The sequence below is a fragment of the Pan troglodytes genome, chromosome 4 (genome assembly GCF_028858775.2).
Source record: "Pan troglodytes isolate AG18354 chromosome 4, NHGRI_mPanTro3-v2.0_pri, whole genome shotgun sequence".
Taxonomy (NCBI): domain Eukaryota; kingdom Metazoa; phylum Chordata; class Mammalia; order Primates; family Hominidae; genus Pan; species Pan troglodytes.
In genome coordinates this window covers 6,986,733-7,009,712 of record NC_072402.2, presented here as the reverse complement: position 1 = coordinate 7,009,712, position 22,980 = coordinate 6,986,733, and the positions used below count along the sequence as shown (strand labels likewise).

The following is a 22,980-nucleotide window of genomic DNA, read 5'->3' as shown; positions in this document are numbered from 1 at the left end:
TGAGCCTGCTGCCCATCTACACTCAGCTCCTGTCTTTGTCTTCCTCAGCCAGTGGTGAGGTGATCCATAATGGTTCTGGGACAGTGTATTATGGCAGAATCAGGTCCTGGGAGGTGAGCGTGGCTTCCTGCCATGAGCTACCACAGCTCAGATGCTTAAATATTTAGTGCACATTCTGTTCATCTTCCTATAGACTGGGCATTCAGAGCACAAAATGCTGTTGCAATTCTTCCTCCCATAGGAGGGCATCTTGAATGTGCCAGGGCTGGTTTCCAGCCTCTCCCATCCTGCTAATGGGTGCCCACTTTCCGTGAATTGCTGTGTGATGTTCACACGGAGGTACGATGTCAAGGGGGTTTGTCCAATCTGTAAAGGGAGTGGGTAGGTTGCATGCAGCATTCTCCAAAGGGTAACCTCATGGATTCCAGGGCCTGGTTAGAAATGGCAGCTACCAGGTGGAAAGGCCGTGTGGACTGACTGGTTTGGGAAACCCTGAGCTTAATGCAGGACTGAACTCTAGTGTCTCAGATGCTACAGAAATTCAAGACAAGATCAAGTTCTTAGCTTCTCTTTGGTTCTCCTAGTTGCTGTTGGGGGCTCCTGCTCCTTTCTTTCCACCCCATGCAGGTATGGGTGCTGCTTCTCCTCTGCTGAGGGCTTCTCCTACACTAGGAAAGGTTCCTCCATCTGCCCCTTCATCAAAAATATTCTTCCTTCTATCTCATTGCCTTAGAGTCTGCCTCTATCAACCAATTAACTCCTGAGACTATGAGCTGTCACTCACCATTGTGAAGAGGGGGCTTCAGTATCTCCATGCCTGTTCCTGTCTTTCTCAAGTCCTCCCATGTATGCTACTGAAAATCTGCATCCTGAAGACTCACTTTTTTCTTAGAAGTCTGGTCTCTAGAGTAGGAGTTGGCCACTTTTCCTGGAAGGGGCCAGAGAGTAAATATTTGCCAGCCATGCGGTCCTGTTGCAGCTACTCAGCTCTGCTATTGAAATGTGAAAGCAGCCACAGAAGATGGGTCAGTGAGTGGAAGTGGCCACATTTGGCCCATGGGGAATGGTTTGCCCACTCCTGACCTAGATAGAATGTATCACGGGTCCCCTTGGAGCACTTGTCATTTGCCAAATTATTATCTTCCCTCCAGCCAGTTCCACCCATAGAACTTAAGTTACCCTTAATTTCAACCAAGGAGTGGAACCTGACCATGAATCCATGCTCCAATGCCTAAGGCTTTGACTCTTGGCTGACTGGGCAGAGCCAGTGAGTGGAAACAGATGGGGAGAAGAATTGATGCTGTTACTCTACCATTGAGGGCTGTCTGTCTGTGAATGAGGGGTGAGTACCCTGACACTGGGGGTCACCAAGAAATGGCTTTGGGTTACTTTGTTGTGGAAATTACAGGTAGGCTTTGATGGGCTCTGAAGGGAATTTCAGAGTCTGACCTTTAAGCTGCTTCTGATTGAGATTCAGTACCTGGCTTCTCTCCTCCTGTCTTCTATCCTCCCGCTCCTGCTGCTGGGCATGTGATTGCTGCAGCTTGCAGTGTCCCGTGCTAGCATGCCTTATCCAATTTCCTCTGCACAGTTCAAATATAATAGGAACAGATGCCTGCTAGAAAGATGAATTGGAACTAGGACTATGTCATTGAGTTATTGAATTGTTTTGATGGCTTCCACAGGCTGATGCAGTCACACAGGGCAGCTACAGCTTCAGTTTTGTCTGGCTGTTTATCAGCTTTGGAGTGAGTTGTAACAGAATTCCTTCCTGCACTGTGGACTGCTCCTCAGCTGTGAGAGCCCTGCCACCATCCAAATCCCCAGCAAATGTGATATGTGAGGCTGGCTGGGTGGATGTACCCTGGACACAAAGCTCTTTTCTTGTTTTCCTCCCGCTCACCCAGCTGGTAGCCTTGTCGTGCTATAGTTGCTCTTTTAGCACATCTAGGTATCCCAGGTTGTGGACATCAATAGATCAGATCCAATAGGCTGCAGCTGCCTGTAGAGGGATGTTGGGAAGTGTGCAGGTCTGAGTTTTTATCCTACTTGCAAGTACACACCTCAGCTGGCCCCAGTTTCCACAACACTCATGGCTCAGAGACAAAGGCTTTTATTAAAGCTGCATTTCAGTTCTCTTTGAACTGAAGTCCCATGAGCAGGAGGCGGACAAGCCAAGATACTATTTTTGTGCAAAGTTTCCTCAATCTAGGCACCATGTACATTTTGGGTCAGAATTATCTGTTGTGGCAGTGTGTGTGTGTGAGGGGGTGCTCTTCTGTGCATTGTAGGATATTTGGCAACATCCCTGGCCTCTACTCAATGGCTATTGTTTTCACAACATCTACAGCCAATATGAACTGCTGCTCTATGGTATGTACAAACGTGTGCACTATTTAAACACTCTTGAGAAAAAGGACCTCCTTGGAACAAAGGCAGATGAGTACCTTTCCTGGGTGGCACTGGATACAACGATGCTTGGCCTCTGGTCTGTGGCCCAGAGGTAGACAGTAGGCAGCCACATGAGCTGGACATCCATCCCCAAACATGGGACATTTCTTTGCCATTATCAAAGAGGGGAAGGCCACTTGGTAGACTCATTTTTTCATGTGATTAAGGCCTACTCACTAGTACACTACTAAGTCATTAGGGACCAATAAAATTTGTCATTTAAATCAGAGATGCACTCAATGACAACATACCAAATGCTGAAAATCAACCATCAGCTACATGTTACCTTCACAGGATAAATTTCTAGAATAAAAGAATAAACCTGAATTTTGTTAAAAAATGTGATCATTATATTTTCTGATGGTGGAGTGTAAGTATGATAGATTGCTTCTGTGATCATCCTAGTGTGCATGCTAGTAATGCAAAATGCTTGCCCCCTTCCCACTGGTAGGGTTTGAGCATGGCCAGGGTGAGGAGGTGTTAATGTAGTTCTCGTGGTGAAGGTTGTTGGGTGGCCCTACTACTGAAGTTAATGCTGCCAGCACTATATTTTGTGATAATAAATGCAAATTTAGACCTCAACTGGTTAAAATAATTTTAATATATAAAACATTAGGAGATTTTCACTCCAAGCCATATCTGTAATACTTACATGATTTTGAAAATCAATATTCAGATATTGACAATAAATCCAAGTAACATACTTTGTCCACATTATTGGAATTTTTATGCTGATTGGATATGGTGGCAGTCTCTGAACCATGTGAGTGCTGAACACTCACAAGTTTAGTGATCCAGAGATGACACTGATACAGGTACATGTCTAGTTTCCTTCTGACGGCCTAATATGAATCAAATGTCAGACTTTACCCAAATACTGAGGCTTCTGCCTAGTTTATTCAGGACTAATTAAAGTTTCTCTAAAATGTCTGCTCAGCATGATGGTTCACACCTGCAATCCCAATGACCTGGGAAGCCAAGATAGGAGAATCACTTGAGGCCAGGGTTTGAGACCAGCCTGGGCAACATAGTGAGATTCTGTCTCTAAAAAATAAAAAAAAAAATTAGCCAGGTGTGGTGGTGCCTATATAGGTGGTACCTCCTATAGTCCCAGCGACTCAGGAGGCTGAGGCAGAGGGATCCATTGAGCCCAGAAGTTGTCAGCTGTAGTGAGCTATGATTGTGCCACTGTACTCCATCCTGGGCAATAGAGTGAGACCCCATCTCAAAAACAAATAAACAAACAAATAAATAAATAAATGTGTTCTCCTGAGAAGTCTGACATCCCCCTGGGCACCATGGTCAGGATCCTACTGCAGAAGAATTAACCAAGGTGGATGCTGCTTGTATTAGCTTGTTTTCCCATGGCTATAAAGAACTACCTGAGACAATAATTTATGAAGCAAAGAGCTTTAATTGACACACAGCTTTGCAGGCTGTACAGAAAGCATGGTGGGTGAGGCCTCAGGAAGCTTACAATCATGGTGGAAGGTGAAAAGAAAGGAGTCACATCTTACATGGCTGTAACAGGAAGAAAAGAGCAAAGCAGGAGGTGCTACATACTTTTAAACAAACAACTCTCATGAGAACTTACTACCATGAGAACAGCAAGAGGGAGATCTGCCCCCGTAATCCAATCACCTCCCACCAGGCCCTTCCTTCAACATTGGGGATTACAATTCAAGATGAGATTTGGGTGGGTTCACAGAGCTGAACCCCATCATTCTGTCCCTGGCCCCTCCCAAATCTCATGTCCTTCTTACATTTCAAAATACAATCATGCCTTCCCAACAGTTTCTCAAAGTCTTAGCTCATTCCAGCATTAACTAAAAAATCCAAGTCCAAAGTCTCATCTGAGACAAGGCAAACCCTTCTGCCTATGAGCCTCTTAAATAAAAAACAAGTTAGTTACTTCCAAGATACAATGGAAAATGGGGGTACAGGCACTGGATAAATGTTCACATTGCAAATGTGAGAAACTGACCAAAACAAAGAGGCTACAGGCCCCATGCAAGTCTGAAACCCAGCAGGGCAGTCATTAAATCTCAGAGCTCCAAAATAATCTCCTTTGACTCCATGTCTTATACCCAGGCCACACTGATGCAAGGGGTGGGCTCTCAAGGCCTTGGGAAGCTCTGCTCCTGTGGCTTTGCAGGATACAGTGCCCAAGGCTTCTTTTATGGGGTGGTGTTGAGTGCCTGCAGCTTTTCCAAGGGCACATGCAAGCTGTCAATCTACCATTCTGGGGTCTGGAGGACAGTAGCCCTTTTTTCACAGCTCCACTAGGCAGTGCCCCAGTGGGGACTCTGTGTGAGGGCTTCAACCCCACATTTCCCCTTCACACTGTCCTAGTAGGGGTTCTCCATGAGGGCTCTGCCACTGCAGCAGACTTCTGGCTGGACAACCAGGTATTTCCATACATCCTCTGAAATCTAGGTGGAGGTTCCCAAGCCTCAATTCTTGCCCTCTGCACACCTGGAGGCTTAATGCCATGTGAAAGCCTTTGTGGCTTCTTGATTGCACCCTCTGGAGCAGAGCAGCACCTCTGAAACATATCTGAGGCCCTTTTAGCCACAGCTGGAGCTGGAGCAGCTGGGATGCAGGGAGCAGTGTCCTGAGGTTGTGCAGGGGAGCAGAGCCCTGGGTCTGGCCCATGAAACCATTCTTCCCTCCTAGGCCTCTGGGCCTGTGATGGGAGGGGCTGCTGTGAAGGTCTCTGAAGTGCCTTCCAGGTATTTTCCCCATTGTCTTGGCTATTAACATTAGGCTCCACTTTACTTATGCAAATTTCTGCAGATGACTTGAATTCCTCCTCCAAAATGGGTTTTTCTTTTCTACCATGTAGTCAGGCTGCAAATCTGTAATACTATATGATTTTGAATATCAATATTCAGATATTGGCAATAAATTCAAGTGACATGGTTTATCCACATTGTTGGAAACTTTTACTGTCTGCTTCCCTTTTAAATGTAAGTTTCAGTTTCAGATTATTTCTTTGCTCATGAGTACAAGCTTAGGCTGTTAGAAGCAGCCAGGCCACATCTTGAGTGCTTTGCTGCTTAGAAATTTCTTATGCCAGTTACACTAAATCATCTCTGTCAAGTTCAGAGTTCCACAGATCCCTAGAGTAGGGGCACAACACTGCCAGTCTGTTTGTTAAAGCATACCAAGAGTGACCTATATTCCAGTTCCCAATAAGTTCCTCATCTCCATCTGAGACCACCTCAGCCTGGACTTTATTGTCCATATCACTGTCAGCATTTTGGTCACAACCATTCAACAAGTCTTTAGGAAGTTCCCAATGTTCCCTCATCTTCTTATCTTCTTATAAGCCCTTCAGACTGTTCCAACCTCTGCCCATTACCCAGTTCCAAAGCTGCATCCACATTTTCAGGTAACTTTATAGCAATGTCCCACTTCTTGGTACCAATTTTCTGTATTAGTCTGTTCTTGCATTCCTATAAAGAACTACCTGAGACTAGGTAATTTATAAAGAAAAGAGTTTTAATTGACTGAGTTCCACAGGTTGTAGAGGTAGCGTGGCTGGGGAGGCCTCAGGATGTAACTCCTTCCTCTTCACCTGCCACCTTTCAATCATGGTGGAAGGTGAAGAGGAAGGAGTTACATCTTACATGACTGGATCAGAGGAAGAGAATGAAGAGGGAGGTGCTACACTATTTTAAACAACCAGATCTTGTGAGAACTTATTCACTATCATGAGAACAGCAAGGGGGAGATCCGCTTCCATGATCAAATCACCTCCCACTATGCCCCTCCTCCAACACTAGGGATTACAATTCAACCTGAGATTTGGGTGGAGGCACAAAGCCAAACCATATTGCTGCATTCTTTCATGTTTCTTAGGCTGTTCTATATTTTTATTGGCTGTTCTTCTCAAATTTAATGATAAACTGCTATTGATTCAGCTTCAGACTTACTAATATAGTTTCTCTAATAATTTTTGTTAATCCTTCAGTGTGTATTGTCACATGAACTATGATTTGACTATGATTCACTCACACCTCTACCACACAAATACACCACTGAAGTTTGTTTATATACAGTTCCACCTCCCCAAATTTGCTTTTACAGTGACAACTCACTTGTGTCATACTTATTGCATCCTTGTGCTATTACAAGTTGTCTTGGCTTATCTGGGGTTCTAACAAGCCCACATAAACTATTTGTACCTTGCTCTGGGTTCCCCAGAGCAAACTTTGGGGCAAGGTACATATAGTTTATGTGTACCTTGCTCTGGGTTCCCCAGAGCAAACTTTGCGGCAAGGTACAAATAATTTATGTGAGAGGTGATCCCAGTGAAGGAGTCAGAGAGTGGGATGCTGGGGAATTTATCCATGGGTTCTCATCTCCCACATGTGGTGGGTTGCCCCAGAGGGTATTGATTTTTCAGGTTGTGTTTGTGTGTAGCTTAGCAGCCTTCTGCTGCTTTGGAATGCAGAGAGACAAGTGGCCCCTGCCTGACTTGGAATTCCTTGCAGAGGTGTATGGAGCTGTCCGACACTGCAGTGCTGAAGTTGGTTGAGCTAGGAGGATGTGGCATGTTATCCATCCTAAGGACCTACTACACAAGTGTAATACAACTACTGGGTTATTTTTAAGGTAATAGGGCACAGTTTTAGAGTACAATGAAAAGTCTTGTGCAGACATAACTTTTTGTCATTTCTCTTATTGATATATCTTCAGTGCCTAATACAAAGTAGAACAAATAAAATTTGTTGAATGTATCAATATAAAATCAGGTGCATGAGCGCATGTTATTCTTTTCTAAAGTAAATAACAATGGTTTAAAAAATATGTTGCTAACAAGAAGTCTACTCTGATAGTTTGTTCCTCTCCAATTCTTTGTCACCTCTCTTCTTTTCTCTTTGGAAAGGAGAAAGGGTCAGAAAGGTTTGCCACAGGCTCTTCTGCCTACTTGCGAGCAGCTGCTCTAAATCACTTTCACTAGCAGAACTGCTGCCAAGCTCTGAGGAGACAGTCATTTTTGTTTTTGAGACAGAGTCTCGCTCTGTCGCCCAGGCTGGAGGGCAGTTGCACGATCTCTGCTCTCTGCAACCTCCGCCTCCTGGGTTCAAGCAACTATCATGCCTCAGCCTCTTTAGTAGCTGGGACTACAGGCATGTGCCACCATGCCCGGCTAAGTTTTGTATTTTTAGTAGAGACAGGGTTTCACCATGTTGGCCAGGCTGGTCTCAAACTCCTGACCTCAAGAGATCCACCCGCCTCGGCCTCCCAAATTGCTGGGATCACAGGCATGGGCCACTGTGCCTGGCCCTGAGGAGACAGTCTTTACCCAGGGTTGGAAATCTTGGGACTTGAGGTAATGAGACACAAGACAAGAAGGTTCCACTGGAAAAGATTAACCAAAGGTAGCAGGGATCCCCTTTCTTTGTTATTTTAATGGCAGGGTTTGGGTGTTCACCTTACCCTTTAGTTTTTACAACTGGGTTTTGTCATAAACAGCATTTGTAAAGTTTCGTCAGAATACGAATTGGCTTTGCCTAGTTTTCAGTCTTCACTACTCCTTCTCCCTTGGGTTGTAGCGGGAAATCATTCAGTGCACCGGCCAGTGGATCAGAAACACATCCTTTTCCAAGAAGAGACTCTGTGTAAGCTTAGAGGAGTTTATTAAATTAGTATGTGGGATATAATTTCACCCAAGTATAAAATCCGTAGCTGCTTTTAAAGAAATGAAGTTGTATTACAAACAATTTCCCTGTCACCTGCACAAGTCATGTTAGTTAGAGGTTCAATCTTCAGTTCTGTCAGCATGGGTGATCCGTTCCAGAGATGCATGGCTCCTTGGAGGGCCTTCCTCAGGAAAGGAAATCACTCATGAGACAGATGAGCCTTCCTGGGTTTCACACGGTACATGCTGACACTTCACTAGCAGAGGTGGGAAGTCGTGGATTTCATTACTGCAGTGCACTAAGGGCCAAGGAAAAAAAATCCAATTTGCTACTGCCTCAATGACTTTGTATTTTAATCAAATGGATAAGAAAGAATCATTAACTGATGCTCAGACTGATTAAAATTCCAGTGAGAAGGAAAAGAAATGAGATTGTGACAGCAACAGAGGGTCGCTCATTCCCTGGCACTCATGAATCTGTAAAGTCACACGATGTTGATTTTCACCAGGAATGTGGACTGAGAAGGCCCCTGCAGATGTGGACAATGAGTACGTGGCCTGATCACTATCCAGACAACACCATCAGTCCACATCCTTGCCACGAAGTCAGGTGCCTACCCTTCCTGGAATGGTCAGAAGTGAATTAAATGTCTCCTTCTATGATGAAAAAGTTTCCTTTTCCCTACACAATTGAATCTTGATATAAAATCACAGAAACTTAAAGATGTGGCCACAGTAGTAATTATCTGGGTATGTACAGGGTCACTGGAGGCATAGGAGAAAACAGCAAATGCATTTGAAAGCACTCCTGAAAGCCACAAAATGCTACTCAAATTTAGAGTGCCTGTTATTGTTATTATTACTTTTCCCATCCCTGTCATTACTCTGATCACTGCTATTGCTAGAGTGAAGTTTCAGACAGCACACACTTTTTCACATACCTTGTCTGCTGGACAGTCAGAGACCAGAGGAGCAGTTGGTCAATGGAGACCTTTTCCACGGCAGATTTCTCTTCCTGATTTACATGTAGCTGTCCCTGGATGAAGCCTTGGGATCCCAGGAGACAGGACTTCCTCCAGGGAAGGAGAAGGAAATCTGGTCAGTGAAGTGTCCCAGTGGAGAGGAGGAAGACACTTAGAGCAGCTTGGTAGTCTCCATTCATTCAGAGTTCATTCCTCACACCCTCCTTCCACATCCCTTCCATAGTGCCTACTATGTGTTTTTCCTGATGCTGCATTCCCTACCTTTCGAGAGGTGAGAAAAAGGAGCACCCACCTCTGACTCCACAGTCGTGTTGTTAGAACCCTCAAGGGCTGCTAGGAATGGCTTTGGCTGCATCCAAAGGGTAGGGCTCCAAGGCACTTGTGCAGGCTGGAAAGTGGGGACCGATCGGCGAAGACGTGGGAAGGGCAGACGATCTTTAGGGAGTAAGCAGGAAATGCATGATAAAGATTTGAGACAGTTTGCAGAAAGAACAGGTGATTTAGAAATACGAAATAAAAACAAAAATATACAATAGCCAAACAAGATGCAAATCAGACCCTGGAGACAAGGTTGGTGGATAAACTAAAATAAAGACATACAGGATACAGTGCCCCCCACACTTGCTGCGGTTGAACAGAGAATTGGGCTTAAGCTTTGTAGTGGTGGGTGTGAAAGGGGATATAGAGCTGCTTACCAGGTCTGCCATTCCAGGAGTCAGAGAATCACCCTGGCCAGCTTCATGGTATGACTTAGATAAAAGCAAAAGAGACTTTTTTTGCTTGCATGCTTGGATGTCATCTCAAAATCTAAAAATCTCAAAATCTAAACCTTCCTAATCTAAACCTTCCTAATACCAAGGTCTTCCGTCCTTCTTGGCTAGGAGTTTTCAGTTCATACCCAACCCAGGCACTGAGATTTCTCTAAGGTGACCACCTTGCAGGTGAAGGGGCACTTCCTCTTGGAACCCCCAGATCTCCTCTTGACTTCTTCAAGGATGACATAATTCCAGTATTTTGAGATTTGATTTAAATAACCATTACTTACATCATCATCTTGCTAATTTAAAAAACATTCTATTACTAACTGAAGTCTTTTTTTTTTTTTTTGAGACAGGGTCTCACTCTGTCACCCAGGCTGGAGTGCGGTGGCACAATCTCGGGCCACTACAGCCAACCTCTGCCTCCCGGGTTCAAGAGATTCTCCTGTCTCAGCCTCCAGAGTAGCTGGGAATACAGGCTTGTACCACTACTGCCCAGCTAACTTTTGTATTTTTAGTAGAGATGGGGTTTCACCATGCTGGTTAGGCTTGGCTTGAACTCCTGACCTCAAGTGATCTACCCGCCTCGGCCTCCCAAAGTGCTGGGATGACAGGCGTGAGCCACCGCCTGCAGCCCTGAAGTCTTATTTTTTTTTTTTTAAATGGCATAAGAACACCAAGGTGGTTATGATTGCGAAAACCTTCATGTGGGGGCTCAATAGCAGTGGTCAAGATAAGAGCGCTCATACAGTGCTTACTATGTACCAGGCACTATTTTATGTGCCTCATGTATGTGAGTTCATGTGAGCCCTGCTGCACTCTGTGAAGTAGGGCTGTGCTCAGGTAGACCCAGAACCTGGCATTGCCCAAGGTCAAAATGTGGTGTTGCTGGGGTGAGTCTGTTCTCCTAACCTCCATGCACACCAATATGTTCTCTAGAAAGGAATGCCCTGTAGTGCCAGTCCTCAGAGACAACCTCTTTGAATAGTGAATCAAACCAGAACATTTCATGCTTCTACCAACATATGCGAATGATGCACATTGTTTGCTCAACTTGCATTTATTCACTTAATTCCCCTTGGATAGGTTTTCATGTCAGTATACAGGACATTTATTAATAATATTCCATTGCATGGATGCACCAAACTTGATTATTGCACATTTGTGTTTTTTGTCGTGATAAACTATGCTAAAATGGTCTATTTTTTCTTTGTGAACCTTGAAAATATCTCGAAAAATTCCTAGAAGTAAGATGGCTAGACCCAAAAGCAAATGTTTTCAATAGTTAACAGCTATTGCTAAATTGTTCCCTATGTATCATGCAAACATTTACACTCCTATTTGTTTGCCTGTTTCTTTATGCTCTGGGTGACACATAATATGTTTATTAAATGACAATTTTTAAAAAATTTATTTTATGATTCCTAGTTTCTACGCCAATATCAAATTCTAAAGTGTCTGAATCATCGAGATGCAGAAAAATCTTAATTCTGTGACTTCTAAAAAATGCAAAGATCTGTGCCTATGATTGTTTCAGAGGATCTGCCTCTTACTGGGAGACTGCAAAGCGGTGGATTTGGCCATTTGATGTACCCTACTCTGGCAGAGATAAGTTGGGAGTTTTGTTTAGCCTTTGAGAAGTCTCCTACTCCTTTGAATACCTTCTCCAGGATGGCATCTCCAGAATCTTGGGCTTTCTGGTACAGTTTTGGTTGGGGGATGTTTCAGTGGGTAGGAAAGAGCTCAGTAGGGAGAAGAGCCCTTGGCCCATTTCCCATCCAAACGCTGGAGGAATCATTCACTAGATATCATCTTTTTTGAAGCCCAGGAGCAGAACTATGTGGGGCATCTCAAGGAGAAATGAGAAATCACACTGCTCTTATCCCTGCAGCCGAGTGGGGACACAGTCACCTGGCCTTTCTCCTGGCCAGGTATTCAGTTTGCCAAGAAGCCTGCCAGGATCGGACAGCTAGCTTGGTTAGCACTCTGAGAGTGTCTCCATATTTTAGAGGTAGATTCACATTAGCTAAGCTAGAAAGACTGGTGTATAATACCAGAAGGCCCATTTACTTAATTTACAGTGAAAACTCCAGTATGGCTGACACAGAGCCTGGGTGGTTTGAAGGTGGTGAGATCCTCTGTGGGAAGCTGAAAATTTGAAGTTCATTTGTAGGGCCTAGGATTTAAAGCTGGTTGAGCTGGATGGTTAATGATGCCAGGCTTCACATCCATTTTACAACAGGCATCCTCTTGCCACTGGGAAGGGAGGGCCAAACCACCAGTTAGGACTTTCATTGACACGGCTGGCTTCTCTCTGGCTGCCTCTTCTTCTCTGCCATCTTTCCCACACCCGTCCTGACTGGCATGCTGTGTGTGCTGCTCCTGGAGACGTGATGAGCAGGTTCTAGCAGGACCCAGCCTGGGAGCTTCTGCTCTTCAAGGCCATTCCAATCTCTCTGCTCCACCCGTTACAGATATGATAGGCCTCCTGGTGTATCCCTGGAGGGGACTTTCTATTTCTAAGTAAATGAAGGATTCTTCAAGTTAAAATAAAGATCTCTTGGTGAGTGTGAACCGGTTCTGGGGGTTTGGCATGGGGAGTCAGGGTGAGGAAACAAGTGTGAACAGCTACACAGTGTGCTCAGTGTGCTTCTACTGCAAGATAATACTCCCACTGTGAGACTGTGCTGCTACTGTGAGACTGTGCTGCCACTGTGAGAATGTGCCCCCACTGTGAGAATGTGCTCCCACTATGAAATTGTGCTCCCACTATGACGAGATAGTGCTCCCACCGTGAGACAGCGCTCCCACCGCGAGACAGCGCTCCCACCGCGAGACTGCGCTCCCACTGCGAGACTGTGCTCCCACTGTGAGATAGTGCTCCCACTTGCAAGATAGCACTCCCACTTGTGAGATAGCGCTCCCACTGCAAGATAGTGCTCCCACCGTGAGACTGTGCTCCCACCGCGAGACAGAGCTCCCACTGCGAGACTGCGTTCCCACCGTGAGACTGTGCTCCCACTGCGAGATAGTGCTCCCACTGCGAGACTGTGCTCCTACTGTGAGATTGTGCTCCCACTGTGAGATAGTGCTCCCACTGCGAGACTGTGCTCCCACTGCGAGACTGTGCTCCCACTGTGAGACTGTGCTCCTACTGTGAGACTGTGCTCCTACTGTGAAATAGTGCTCCCACTGCAAGACTGTGTTCCTACTGCGAGACGGTGCTCCCACTGCGAGACTGTGCTCCCACTGTGAAATAGTGCTCCCACTGTGAGACTGTGCTGCCACTGTGAGAATGTGCCCCCACTGTGAGAATGTGCTCCCACTATGAGATAGTGCTCCCACTATGACGAGATAGTGCTCACACTGTGAGAGAGCGCTCCCACTGTGAGAATGTGCTCCCACTATGAGATAGTGCTCCCACTATGAGGAGATAGTGCTCACACTGTGAGAGAGCGCTCCCACTGTGAGAATGTGCTCCCACTATGAGATAGTTCTCCCACTATGACGAGATAGTGCTCCCACTATGACGAGATAGTGCTCCCACTGTGAGAATGTGCTCCCACTGTGAGAATGTGCTCCCACTATGAGATTGTGCTCCCACTATGACGAGATTGTGCTCCCACTATGACGAGATTGTGCTCCCACTATGACGAGATAGTGCTCCCACCGTGAGACAGCACTCCCACCGCGAGACAGGGCTCCCACCACGAGACTGCGCTCCCACTGCGAGACTGTGTTCCCACTGCGAGATATTGCTTCCACTTGCAAGATAGCGCTCCCACTTGTGAGATAGTGCTCCCACTGCAAGATAGCGCTCCCACTGTGAGACTGTGCTCCCACCGCGAGACTGTGCTCCCACTGTGAGATAGTGCTCCCACTGCGAGACTGTGCTCCTACTGTGAGATTGTGCTCCCACTGCGAGACTGTGCTCCTACTGTGAGACTGTGGTCCTACTGTGAAATAGTGCCCCCACTGTGAGACTGCTCCCACTGTGAGACTGCGCTCCAACTGTCAAATAGTGCTCCCACTGCAAGACTGTGTTCCTACTGCGAGACTGTGCTCCCACTGCGAGACTGTGCTTCCACTGTGAGATTGGTGCACCTGTGTTGGTTTTGTATGGGCAGATTTCCTTTCCTATGATGGCCCGCAGTTATTGAGAGTCCTTGCCTGCAGGCCTGTTTGGAAATAATTGTGAGCATTGGTAGTACATCTGCTGACTCCCTGTGTGTCAGAAAGCTAGCGCGCCCAGGCCCTGCAGTGCTGAGAGCCAGGTGGTTTCACGTGAAGCAGGGAGTCCCCGGCAGGGGCAGCTCCAGGTGCTTCTCTCAGTCTGGGATGGGCCAGATGGGTGAGAGACCAGGGAAGACACCAGATCCTCTATCAGGCTTAGCCTGGAGAAAGCTGGCTCTGTGCTGAGACTTGTTAAATATGCTCAGATGTTTACTTTCCATGATTAAAACCCATTTTAATTTTCTCTGTGATATTCTGCCCTTCCATGGATTAGGTAACCTGATTTTAAGGGGATACATTTCTATCCCCATTGGACACCTCCATAAAGCTATTTTCATTTTCAATTTAAAAAAGAAGTGGTTCACACATACCGCTTTTTTTTCTTCTTCTTCTGAATTGTCTGTGCCATAAGTAGGTGCCTGTATTCAGTATCATCTAGGATATGTCTAGACTGTGCCCTCGACTGACGTCACTGCTGACCATTATTGTTACTTACAGTGATCTGACGGGTGACTTCACATCCGCAGCATTTGCCATTCATAACAGAAACGAAAGAGTATGTTAGCAAGGCCAGGTACCTCGGTGCTTTTGTTATTTATTTTTAAGAGTTCAGTGTTTCTCTATTTAAATCATTTGCACTGGCCCTGTAAATAATTTAATGAGCACATGTCTTTTCTTATAAAATAGTTATTTTCCCAACTTAGAAAAAATCAATTTCCTCTCCATCCATCCTCTCTCCCACTCCCTTATAAAACCAAGCCCGGTGACCACGCCCTGCTTCATTTACTCCACATTCAGCAGGATGAGTGGTGGAGCTGCCAGTCTTCGAGGGGCGCTAGTTCTTAGCCAGTCTTTTTGCTTCTGAAATTTCAGTGGAAATCATATCTTAACAATAATAGCTTTTGATATATACCGAAAGTTCTGAGAAAACTCGTCTATTTTTATTTTCATTTCTGTAGTGGTAAATCATGAATTATTTAAGAAGAGCTATAAGATGGCTTTTTTTTTTCAGCATTGTAATCACTAGGATAAACTCGTTTTACTCTTTTGTTTTTGGTGTAGAAACATCAGTATATCATACTAGCTACACTTAGTCTTGAAAGCTTCCAGTGCATCCAACCATTTTCATTACTTTGGCAACTGATACTGAGTTTGTGTAGAATCATAGCAATTAACTTATTTGGCTCAAGAATTCATATCATGGATTGGTCATACCTAAATATTTCATCACCTCTGATGTTTACTGCAAGGGACAAGTTGAGATAACCAAGTTATTTTTCTGTTTGTTATTCTATCTTTCATTGATGGTTCCAGAAGGATTTTGGAGTGCATCAGCAATGTTAATACATGAAAAACATATTGTTTTCTTTTTTTCCCCTGAATCAGATGCCCTGGAATGAAATGTAAAGACTGTGAATGCAAATGTAAAAATATAAGAAATAAAATGTTCACCTTACCTCTCTGCCTTTCCTCCACCTTCCCCCTTCTAATCTGGGCTGTCAGAACGGTTCAGGGGGGCTCTGTTCCAGTCCCTTCTCCCAGCTGCTGGAAAATCACTGATCTTGAAGCCCCTCTCTGACCACAGGCAGCCCCAGGGTTTCCATAGCTGCAGAATTCACAGTGGTTCTTTTCCAGGTACTTAGCTCAGCACTCAAGGGCATGTGTGCTCCCTGTGAACTTCTCTCACTCATGGTGACGCTGCACTTTCTCACAGCTCTGGGTACCCACCCCACCCCCATCCTGCCTGCTGCAATCCTATTGATTCCTGAAGGTCTGCTCAATGCCTTCTGCTATGTGCCTCCACGATGCCACATGATACTCCAACTCCTTCTCCATGGAATTCCCATCAAATGACTATTATATTCTCATCCCTTCCAGATACATACATGCTTATATGTTATATAATGCCCAGTGCTTTAAGTTACTCAGCTCAAAGCACTAGACGTTACATGAAGTGGCCATTTGCTATGGACTGACTTGTGTCCTCCCAAATTCATATTTTGAAGGCCTAACTCCAAATTGACTATATTTGGATATACAGTTTTTAGGGTAATTGAAGTTAAATGAGGGCATAAGGGTGGGGTCCCAATCCACAGGGATTAGTGGCCTTATAAGCAGAGGAAGAGAGAGAGATCTTCTGCACGCTCCCTGCACAGACTTGGAGGAAAGCCATGCAGGGTCATAGAGAGAAGGTGGCTGTCTGCAAGAACCTCCCCAAAACCTGACCACGCTGGCACCCTGACCTTAGACTTCCAGCCCCCTGAACTCGGAGGAAATGCATTTCTCTTGTCGAAGCTATCCAGTCTACGGTATTTGTTATGGCAGCCTGCGCTGAGGAATACACCACACATTAAAAAAGTAAGGACTGTGTGCATTTGGGAAGAAGTCATCTAGTCCTGCAATTAGATTTGGGAGGCAACTATAATGCAGAAACAGTTTCTGAATTTGTGAATTTCCTATTTCTTTGCTTCAGAATAGTTTGACCTTTAGACATGCAGGCTCACAGATCGCTGAAAAATCACAAGGTCTGTGATGAAGCTGTAAAAATAATTGAAACGATTTGTTTTTCTAACCCTGGCTCTATCCATCTGATTACACTGTAACTAATATTTGCTGCAAACCCTGTGGACAAAAATTATTCATAAACTGCAAAGAAATTGCACAGCCATGAAAGAAATCAGTGTGTTAAAAGGGCCATGTTTTCTCCCTCTAAGCAATAGAGAACCTGTGAGACACTTTGTTGTACAATAAATAAATAAATAAATAAAATTTAAAAAGAAGGAAAAATAAAAGAAGAAGGAAAAAAGGAGGGACCCTGAATACTGAAGAAACACTATTGAACACTGTGAGTTTTCAGATTGTTAATATGAAATCCTCTCCTGATTATTTATTTTAACAGGGTGCACGTCAGTGTGATGCTCTTTCTCCCACTTGGGACCCTTTCCAAGGATGTATTAGTTAATACAAAAAGCACTGTCAGCAAAGGCACTCACACATGAGACAGCTGGAATTGATCCATTCTGGAGGCAGAAAACTTGGCAATCACTGGCTATCAATAAGCAGAGTGAGTGACATTCTCAGGATTAGTTGCTTATCCAGAAGGTGTGAGCCCTCTTTAGGGTTTTAGAAAATGTGTGCTTACTTAGGTTGTATTTCTGTGTGATGACGTGTAGGAGGAATGCAATTTACCCTGGATTTTTGTGAAGCAGGGCTGCCATGCAACTGCAGTTATCCAGCAAGGAGCAGACCACATGGGGTCCCACCAAGAGACACCTGGAGCCCCATCACTGGGGGCTCACTTTTGTCTTCTATATGATGGAAGAGCAGTATATGCAAATCATCTAAGCTTCTCTTCTGTCAGCATCCCAGTTTCTTCTACTGCTCTTGCCAAACCTGATCAATTACACCCTGGATCAATGCCACCATCTGTCACAGGTGGCCCCGTGGGTTCTGGGTGACTAAAGGGAGACACAGACCAGCTGTAGAATATTTTATTTTTGTCTCTTGGGACTCCAGGAGCTGAGAAAGTTTTCATCTTTGGTTTGGCTCAAAAAAGAACATTCTAAGTAAAGAAGGAACACAGCTTCCCTGTCCTGCCAATGCCCTGATCCCCTCCCTGCTTTCATTCCTTCCCAATTCCATACCCGCTGACATCTGGTGATGCAGCCTGCAGGAAACACAGGGAGAGGCGGGAAGACAGCTCATTCCTGGAACCTTCGCTTTATGCTGAGAGGTGTTTACTTTGTGTGTGTGTCCAGCATCTTGCCGTTCTCTACCAGTGTGCATTGAGTGTTGAGGGTGGAGCAGGCATTTCAGCACCAAGGTAATCACTCAGGTTCCATCTCCTGTCTGACATCCACTGGCCAGAAAAGTATTGTTGTTTAGATAAGTAACATTTAGATGTGTCTTAGTCTTGGCTGCTGTAATGATATACCATAGACTGGGTGGCATATACACAACAGAAATTTCTTTCTCACAGTTCTGGAAGCTGGAAAGTCCAAGATTAATGTGCTGGCAGACTTGGTGTCTGGTGAGGACCCACTTCCTCATAGATGGTTGTCTTCTCAAGGGCAGAAGCAGCGAGGGTCTCCCTAGGGCTTCTTTTATGGACATTAATCCCATTTATAAGAGCTCCACCCTCATGACCTAACCACCTTCCAAAGTCTCCATGTCTTAATACCATCACCTTGCAGCTTAGAATTTCAACATAGGCACATGAACATTCAGATCATAGCAAGGGGTAAAGCAGAGCTGAAATATTCTTGGACAAAGGGAATGCAGATTTTTTTTTTTTTTTTTTGAGACGGAGTCTCACTCTGTCACCCAGGCTGGAGTGCAGTGGCACCATCTCGGCTCATTGCAACTTTCACCTCCTGGGTTCAAGTGATTCTCCTGCCTCAGCCTCCCAAGTAGCTGGCATTACAGGTGTGCACCAGCACACCTGGCTAATTTTTTATATTTTTGGTAGGACAGGGTTTCACCATGTTAGCCAGGCTGGTCTCGAACTTCTGACCTCAAGTGATCCACCAGCCTTGGCCTTCCAAAGTGTTGGGATTACAGGCATGAGCCACCGTGCCCAGCCAGTTGTTCGTTAAATAGAAAAGGAAATACAGGAGTCTTAGAGGAAGATAAGCTTTGATCCAGACACACACAGGGCCTCCCTTGAGTCTAGAACGGCGATGCAATTCCAAAGGAAGTAGGTTTACCAAGGTCTGCCTCCCTATCCCTATGTCAGAGCCATTGTGTGCTGACTGTGCTGGGGGTGTCAAGAGTGAGAGAGAAGGTGTGGTGTGAGGGGCTCCACAGGCAGACCCCTTGCTCAGAGCATCTCACTGGGCTGCGATGGAGAGCTCTAGGAGAAGCACTTTTCCCCATGCACCCACAGTTCTTTGATGGAGCAACGTTCCCCCAGAACGCCTACAGTGCCTGGGCTGATTCCTTCCCACCCTGACCTCTCCAGAGGCCAGTTATCAAATCTGGTGCAGAGTGCACTCCCGGGCTTGGTGAAGCGTGGAGAGTCTCAGGTTCTTGGTGAGCATTTGGTCCCCTCTGCCAGGACTGCAGGATTCAGAACAGCTCACAATCTCAGAAATGAACAAATCTAACTTTGAGAACTTTCTGGTGTATTTTGAATGTATCCAGGACTTTCCTCCAAAGTTATTTCTTATAGGCAGAAAATGATTTTGTTGCCATCTTGGGAGAAAGAACAGATGGAAGTGGCTTGATTAAACCCTTCTATAAGAGCAGAAGAATTTATAGCAATATTGAAATTGCTCTATTCTTTCTATGAATGCGGGAGGAATAAATCAAGAGGTTGTAAGTTTAGGACAATAATAGTATAGTGATGACTTCACCACTGCACACACTGTTTCTCCTTGGGCTTAGAGAGGCATGCCACAGCATCCTGGACTAGGTGAGGAGAATGCAGCCTTCAGCCACTTTCCCAGGGCTAGACAGCTCCCTGGCTTGGGTCACAGGATGGAGTTGCCAAGCTCCCAATGCAAAGCCTCTAGATAAATGTGACAGTGCCAGTCTTGCATTTTGCCTGTTTCGCCACACACTTCTGTATGTGAGTCACAATCAGAAGGGGAGGATGGACAGAGAATTCAAAAGAGCCAGGCTTCAGTGTTACTGCCCGCCCAGTTGCTCTCCACAGACCAGCACATTTTAATCTAAGAAAGTGGCTGCCCACGTCAGCAGAGGGCTGGGCAAGCCCATAACTGTGATTGCTGAGGGCTCCACCTTGCAGATGCTGCTGAGCCATTTTTCATACCATTTGATCAAGCATAGCTTCCTACTGCATGTTGAGATAGCTTAGTCCTGACCAATCAAAGAGCTCTAGGTGGTTTCATTATTTTAAACTAAGCTGTCTTCTCACCCTTGTCTCCTCCTCCTCCTCTTCTTCTCCCCCATCCTGTTCCTCCTCCTCCTCCTCCTTCTTCTCACTACATAGCAGGTCAGTGTTTGGACTCCATGTGCCTGGGGATTGGGGAGTGGGAGGGGAGGGGACACTAATGAGCTGTCTATCAGAGGATACATTTGCTGGGGATCTGGGTTGAAAGCACGGGATGCCAGGGTTTGGTTTACCAATCTCCTGTCTCCGCTGCTGTAGCGGGTGGCAGATTTTCCCAGAAGTGGCAATTAGAGAGAAGTGCAGACCCAGGGGTGGTGCTAAGGTGCCTACTGGGTCATGGTCCCTTTCTGGGTCGAGGAAGGCAGGGCAGCCGGTCTTCCTGACAGAGAGACTTGTATCTGACTATTTTGAGCTCCAAGAGGAAAGTGGTGTGCACCTTGCACTGTGCCTTGCTGCAGCCCACAGACCTCAGTGCAAACATTTTCAAAACCAACATGCCTCTCCAAGGAGATGGGCAAACATGTGTAAGAGGGAGGAGAGGCATATCTCTATTCCAAGCTTGCACAGCTTAGTTGCCGACCTTTTTAAGGTAGATTAGCTCTTTTATTTAGGGAGATACTGTACTTGGGATCAGGATCCCACATACTTAAGGCATCAGAAGGGCCCTTTGGCCCAGGAGGCAGGAATTAGGATTAGGATCTGGGGCCCCTTTCAGAGTTAATGAAATTAGAGCCCAAGGCCCTCCTGGGGGTCTCAAAAGCTTCCCCAGAATGGAAGAAAAGGTGAGCCTTCCATTTGGTCTTTATTTCTCAGGAGGCTCCAGGCCAAGGTGCAGGACCCTTTGCTGTTGTGTCCGTGGGGACAGGGGCTCCAGGCCACTGAGGAGATGGCAGCAACTCCCAATGCACAGTGGAGGAAAGTCACCACCGAAGATGTCCCCTCCTGCTCCCTAGCCCATCACCCAGGTTTTGGTTCATTGATTAAACATGTCCTATGCAGGGGGACTGAGTTACAAGCCAGAATGTTGTAGGATACACTGACAAGACCCCCATTAATCCTGACCTGTAGGCTCGAGCTTGTCCAGGCTCTGAGGCCAATATGGCCCCTTTCACAGGAGAGATAAGGGGATGCCCCATCCTAATCTCCAGAGGCCACATCACAGCAGCCTTGCTGCTGGCCCTGACTCCCTTCCCTGGGATGTGTCCTTGTTGTGAAAAAAATTCCTGTTCACCCACCTGTTTCCATCCTGGGCTTTGACTCCCCCATCCTGAGCCCCGGCCTTTGCTCCCCTGCCTCATACTCTGGCACAGTCCATGGACACATGAGGGGCAGGACATTTGTGGGAAATCAAAGTGCACCATAGCTGGCCAGCACTGGCCATCCCCGGGAGTGGAGTCGATGGCGGGAGAGGCTGAGGTCCAGCTCAGCAGGAGCAGGAGGAAGGTGGGGATGGGTGGCCAGGAGGGGTGTCCACTCCCAACAGGAGGAGAACACGCGATGGGCAGGGCCTGGGAGCTTAGGGGGTCCACTCATGGTTACGTTTGTTTCCCCAGGAGAGGAAGCAATTGAGAGGGACCGAGCACATACGGATAGAGGTGGAGTTTTGAGTTTGGCAATTAAGAGGAATGAATTTTCTTTGTCTTCAATCTTTGGTGTGCTCTTGCCATCTTTTAACATTTAGTCCTTTCCAACTCACTTTTCTTTCTTTTAAAACTCTCTCAGTCTCTGAGTGTATTTCCAGCAGTGCCCATCTATCTGTTTGTGGGGACTTCCTTTTCCATAGCTGGGGCAGCTTCTCTGCTACTATTTGGCTCTTCTTCATCATTTTTTCCAACTCCCTCTGTTGTTTTATGATATTTATCTTGAGCTCTTCTTTTATCTTAATTTTAAATATTTGCTCCATAGAGGACATTTTCATTAAGCCCCTTCCTTCCTGAGGAATTTTCTTGCCATCTGTTCATTTCATAGCTTTTGCTGAGCACCTACTCTGCATCAGGCTGTATTCCAGGGTCTGTGGACCCACATACAAACAGGAAATAATCTCTATGAGAAGAAACCAGAAGGCAGGACAACTGGAACAAAAGGGGTGTCCCTGCCTGTCTCCTGGATCAGCTGACTTCCTTTTGCACTTTAGGCCAGCACAAAGGGCTGGGGACTCTGGGGGCTCTGCAGCCCATCCACGCTCCTGCTCACCCCTTCATCCAGGAGTGGTCCCTCCTGACATCCTTGGCTTTGCTGACCACGTCATAGGTCTGCAAGGGCTGGTGTCCCCTCCTCCAGGTTGGCTTGCTCAACCTAAGCTGCTCTTCTTCATGAAACTTGGGTCATTCTCTACAGAGCTTCCATTTCCATTCTTATTCATTTTATCTTTTGTTACTTTCAGAGAGGAGGAGGGGTGAGATGTCTGAACATCAGAAGTCTGTTGAGGGGAATGGGAAAGGTGACCACCATATAATTATATTAGTTTCCTGGGCTGTCACATTGAATTACTACAAACTGCAGGACGTAAACATCAGAAATTTATTTGCTCACAATTCTGGAAGCCAGAGGTCTGAAGTCAAGGTGCCAGCAAGGTTGTGCCCCCTCCAAAGTCTCCAGAGGAGGATCCTTCCTCGTCTCCTCCAGCTGCTGGTGGCTCCTGGCAACCCTGGTGGTCCCCAGCTTGTAGCTTCATCTCTCCCTGAAGGGGACCCCTGAGAGAGCTCAGGGGGAAAGCAGGGGGAAATGACTGCCCAGTTCCCACATCGATATGGGGCAACCCCCATTGGACAAGGTGGTTTCAGCAGAGCGGGGGACAGCATTCCCCGCACCCCCCATCCTGGCTCTCATGATCTCAGAATTGAGCACAGAGGAGCTCCTGAAAGTTCACGAACAACATCTGCCCCACGAAAGACACAGGGCTGATGGAGAATAGCTACTGAGAGCACCCACAAAGGAGCATTAGAAGATGTGGGAGCACCCGAGGATGTGGGAACACCCATGAGGGAGCACCAGAGGTCCTGAAGCATCCACAAAAGAGCACTAGAGGATGTGAGAGCAGCCACAGAGGAG

The 22,980-nt window shown here is 46.1% G+C and overlaps 1 long non-coding RNA gene across 1 annotated transcript; it reads right to left on the bottom strand.

The window, feature by feature from the left end:
• Positions 1-7,640: 7,640 nt before the first annotated feature.
• On the bottom strand, positions 7,641-15,735 carry LOC107974606 (uncharacterized). The gene is made up of 5 exons (XR_001717444.2): positions 15,533-15,735; positions 9,780-9,833; positions 9,377-9,519; positions 9,043-9,170; positions 7,641-8,400 (listed from the first exon to the last, which is right to left on the bottom strand). It is a non-coding gene; the product is annotated as an uncharacterized LOC107974606 (long non-coding RNA).
• Positions 15,736-22,980: the final 7,245 nt, after the last annotated feature.